Raw genomic sequence first — 5,759 nt, 5'->3', positions numbered from 1 at the left:
ATAGCCGAGAAGAAAGATGTGGAAGTGAATTACTCGAAGAATGCATAAAAAAAGAGATATTTTTGCGATAACATATGATGCCTGAATACAATAAATTTTGTATATATGAGAACCAAAAATTAAAATCTTATAAAAAGATTAACAGAAAACATTTAAATGAAAATTATTGGTTTATTTATTCTTTTCGTTTTGTGGTCAAGTAAAGGTCCCCTTCTCAAATAATACGCAACCAATGTGAGGTATGTCGACAAAAAATATAACCAATTTGTCAAAAAAAAAAAAAAAAAAAAATATTGTAATTTTATATATATAGCTACGCTAGAGAGAAAAAAAATAAAAAATGAACTCACAGTGAACTCATACCTAAAGTTCTAAAGCTATGCAGAAAGTAAAAAAAAAGAAGAAGAAGACGATTTCTAGACTTCAATTAAGATAATTACTTAAAATGCACACAAAGTTCTGAGTTCGTTTAAAGGCACAATTTGTGTGCTAGGCTTCGAGTAGTAGAGGAAAAGTTATAAAATGAATGGCAAAAGTTTTAGAAGGAACATGATCGCATGTACACACTTACCATGGGTTGTTAATTATTATGTATTATGTCACTGTCCAAAATAGCTTTGAACTAACTTTGAACTTCTTTGAAGAAAGGCTTTCCTAATTAAAATTAGCGTAATCCCTATAAACTGCAGATTGGCATCAGTAAGCTTGACTTCGCTAGACATGACTTCAATAATTGAGTACGTAGAGTGAATCCATCAACTCGAGTCGGCTTGACATTCCAATTACCTTAATTTATTTATTTATTTATTTATTCCACTTATACAAGAAACTCAACTAAAAATGTTGACAATCGGGTTCAATTGACTCTGGGGAGATGAACTATGCTTTGATGGGAAGCATAGATGTGCCGAAACTCTCATCTCCCAGCGGTGATCCCCGGGCAACGGCTTCGGCCGGCTAAGAAGAGTTTAAAATTTTGGGCTGCTAACTCGGTGACGAGTTTCTGAGAGATGGTGGAGGGGTTGGCTGGAAGAAGAGCTCTTACTCAATAAGCTAGTTACTACCGAGGAAATATATTGAATGGTATTTAAGTACAATGAAGGTAGTAATCTAGCGAGTGCATGGTAGAGTGCATTAGACTAGTCTACCATGTTCAGGGCAATACCCGAGACCTATATATCTTGAAGAAAAGTAGTTCATTGGTGCTGGCAACCAGGAAAGTATGGAGAATCCGAAGCAAGTACGGTCGTTTTTAACAACCGCCCAAAGTATGCCATAAGGCTTTGCAAAACAAACTGGGAGCCACGGGGGTCAGGAAGCTCGCCTCACAAAGCCACGTATGCCTGCGTGTATATGATGGACTTTGTCCTTAAGTCGTAATAAATAAATTAATTATACTATTAATGCAAAAAGGAATTGACGGACGGCCTTCCCTTTGGCCGATTGATAGAATATGTCTGGTAAATTAATTAATACATGCAAAAATGGAAAAGGGATATGACGAATAAGTTTTCCCCTTTTACCTATTTTTACTTTTGAACACATGTCACGGATGCCTGCGGGTAATGGTGGTAATTGATCAACAGCACAGTGGAAGCCTTATGGCGGAAGAAGTCAGTTGATCAATTTGTGAGTCCTGACTGCTTGGGTGCGGCCCTTCGGGGAGTACTCGTGGTGGTTGTGGTTGGCGAGTTCCTAGCTAAAATGGAACAATTGAGTGCAGCTAGGCCTCGCCATTCACCAGAGTGGGGTTTATTGTTCCATACACAATAAACTGTTCTGGACTCTGGTGCTGTTTAGGCCCCTACTCTGTGGGGATTGTCTAACTCGCCAGGGGGCGTAGTACGCTTAAAAGTGGCTTGGGCCACCGTGGGGTTAAGCCTTTCAGGCAGGAACCCACGTTAAACCCTTGCCACAAATTCAATTGACTCTTAAAGTAAATCTTAAATTAATTAATATTAAAACTTAGTATAAGTACAATAAAATAAAACAAATAAGAAGGAAAAAAAAAAGCAAAAAAAGCATGTACACAACTAGCCACAGAGCCACGCCCACAACCGGTACAGGACCAAATTGCGAATGAACCCCTAAGCGATCGCAAACATGCTTAAGCTTGGCAACCGATAATAATTAACAACAATTCATTTTCGACTCATCGTGACATTTTAAGGTTAAGAGCCAGTTTAAGTACGACATAGGTATACTGCGCGCATTAAGCAATGTTGCTTTAATGGACTTTAAAGAGTCCGATAATGAGTATAAGTGATAGACAGCATTTAGGTGCTTGCAAACAACTCTGAGCGGGTTAAACAGATCATAATTATATTTACACAGATTAAGCTTAACCAAGGTAAAGTACCTAGAGAAGCGATTGGGGGAATTAAAGCTTATTTCACCAAGTAATGCAGGCGAGTCAATAGCACCATTTATTACTTTGATTACGAAGGGAACGCCATAATAACGTATTTATATTCTTAGTGCACTCATCAAATTCGAGTAATCGGCAAACATGACTACAAGTCCGCAAAAGTTTAACACGTAAGAGAAGCACTTGCGACTATGCTTGAATCCCTTACACCCATCATTTTTAGCTTAAAAAAGTTTCCAAGCAGTGAAAATATAAATATCTGCTCTCTATAATATTCGGTGGGTGCGGCCGATTTTTTCCATCTTCACATGGGAATATATCGGCATCAGAAGGATACGTACATGGAAGCTATTATTACCTGCCGTAACTTTATAAATAACGAACAGAAAATTTTCCATTTTCTTGCTATCGCCTAGCATCGTAGAGGCGTTCTCTTATGTTGCATTGTGAACGTGTTCGTTTGAGTGTCTCATTTCGTTTTCCGTACTAAATTGCTTGCAAGGAAGACCAATATTTCTGCCATTACTCAGAAGGGCAAACAGACGGATAGAGAAGATGCACAGACAGTCAAACAGGGAATAGACAGATGAACGGACAGATACACATGCTTAATTCATTTCAAAATTGAATATCGCCAGAGGCGAAATAAAGTTTGTAGCAAACGTTTGAACAAAATGCATCTATTCCTGTCCTTCGTCGGTGGGTATAAAAAAAGCTAAAAACATTGAAATATTTTTATCAATGACTTTCAACTTCCGAAAGATGTCGATCGAAAGTTTGATGCGATTATGTTTACATTAAAAGATAAAAATTTTATTGTTTATCTGGACAATTATAGAATCTACACAAACTGGAATGTTGGTAAAGCTACTTTCATGATATGCTGCGCTCTCAACCCAACCAAATCTCTTGAGAAATTAAGAAATTCCTTACATTGCTTAGTGAAATAACTTATGATTTATATACATTTTTCTCGTAATCTGTACCTTAATATAGATTTCCATTCATCTTAGGCCAATTTTTAAAAAAAAAGAATTTGATTTTATCCCCAGAAAACTCGCAAAAGATATTTTTGATATCTTGTAGACACATTTGTGAATTAGGCAAAGACACAGAAAGACGAAATGTTAGTTTGTTACTAACTATTATGATTAAAATTATCATAGCAGTAAGACTAGAAGCCTCCGACGCCCGATACGTTCACACAAAAGTGTAAATAACTTGATCATTTCCCTTATTTTTAGATTTGCTGGTGTTGTTGCTTTAACAGTCCATTCTAATCAATTACATTTAATCAGTCTAAGTACTTCGATTAATACAATGCGATAAAATGTCATATAAACAGAACATTAAACATTTTCACAGTGTGAAGAAACGCTATAGAAAGCCTTAACTTTCATTGAAAACCTACTCGAGTTACGAATAAATAGCTTTAGTATTGACTGATAAGGAAATCGATATTTTTGCAAAAAATGCGCTATGTGTGTTTGTAAAAGACATTCTTGGCGATCGTAAGTATCGGTAGTCAGGCAGAATCAGGCAAGTCATCCTACATTTGAATTAGACAAATGGGACTTTATCGTATAAATAATTTTGGAATCCGGAAGTCCGGACAATCTGAGGATATTTACCTAAGCTGATAAAGTCGCATCCGATATCTTTAATGAAAATAACGATACCCTACCATATTTGCGCTCTCACATTTATTGATTAGCTTGACTAAGTGACAACAGTTATGTTATTCGAAGTATTTCTCGTCGATCGCTCTACATTTTTCGCACTTGCCTAACAATTAAGCGTGAATGCCACGTCCAAAAAATTGTTGCTCTTTTGAGGCAAATCAGTCATCGAGCCCTTTTCGTCAGAAGAGCAAGGCTGCTCAGCAAGTGCGTGTACCATCGATGCTGAGTTCGGTGAGTAAGCCGTTTGGGCTAGCATTTTCCACTTGAGTGCTTGCAAAGTTTGTTTCGCAAACGTGCATAGATGGATGAATCGAAGGTTTCCATGTAGAAAATTATCTTGTGTTGCTTTTTTTTGATATTCTTTTCTTTTGTTCTTGCCAGCTAATTACGGTCCACATCCTTTGAGTATTTTCGTTTCGCCATAGGGTAGATGCGGTCGATATTAAGCCGGTATCTAACCATGAATTTTTCGCATCTGGGATCCTCAAAATAAAACTACTTCTCATACCCAGCAACGGTACGGTGCGAGAACAATCTACTTTTGCTTCGGTCCGGGGAATGCGAAAAGCTCGACATATTCGTTGTTAGAAAGATATTTTTGCGTTGCGTTGCATTTGGTATGCGCTGGTCCTCATTACCAAATATCTAAGCTAGAAAAAAAAAAATAAAAGAAACATCATTTTAGACATGTATGCCTTCTATGTGACAGCTAAGGCTTTCTATAAGTAAATTCCGGTTTTACACTCATATACCTAGTAGCGAAGGTTATTAGTGACATTTGCATTATACAAAATAACAAAATAATAGCATCATAACATAGATGAAGTTTAGCAAATCGAGTGAAACCATTGTGGTTGAGCTAATGAACAATCTTTGATTATTAAACATTTACTTTTACTACTTTTTGAAATTCAAAATTTTCTTCAATTTGCAAAAGTTATTAAATCAAATCAGTTGTAGTTAAAGTGTCCTTGTATTGACTGAGAAAAATGAGAAGAAAACAAACTTTCATGGGAATATGAAGCTAATTAAACGCTTGAGACAAATCGATTATAAGTTTTTCACTTAAAATTATATATGCGGTTAGGTGTCGGAATATCTATTTATCTAAAATTTATATAAATGAATAACATACCACAAGACATCACCAAATGTTCGCAACGCATTTATAAATTAACAAACCCATGACAGTTTCTTTAATAGGCCATTAGTATTGGGATGACGGATGACAACCGACCAAAGAGAAAAAAAAAAAATAAAACAAAAAAAGAAGAGAAGAACACATGTGCGCTTTTATACCTTTGGTTAAAACCAAACACCAAACAAAATAAACACAACATTAAATTTGAAATATATTCATATATGTATATGTGCGTGTAAAAAAGTTCAACGTGTCACCCACACGCCCACAAAAATCCGTACTTCCTGAAATTTTATTTTTAAATGGAAAAAAATTTAATTTCCTTTAAAAAAAGAATAAAATAAACAAAGATTAACTAGAAAAGAAAGCCAGCCTAGTGGAGAAATTTTTTATACTTCTGGTTGACTTTTCATTTTACTTAAGCAGAAAACATATAAAATTTATGTGGAAATGTACGAGAGAGGAACAAAAAAAACTTATATTATAACTTTGACAAATTTCCAACGGCTGCTGTTGGCATTCAGTTTAAGAAATCTTATATGTTTTTGAATGAGTCAAAAATGTATGC

This window comes from Glossina fuscipes, unplaced genomic scaffold, assembly GCF_014805625.2.
Source record: "Glossina fuscipes isolate IAEA_lab_2018 unplaced genomic scaffold, Yale_Gfus_2 26, whole genome shotgun sequence".
In the NCBI taxonomy this organism is placed as follows: domain Eukaryota; kingdom Metazoa; phylum Arthropoda; class Insecta; order Diptera; family Glossinidae; genus Glossina; species Glossina fuscipes.
The sequence above is the reverse complement of the archived record's forward strand: the minus strand, read 5'-3'. Positions refer to the sequence as shown.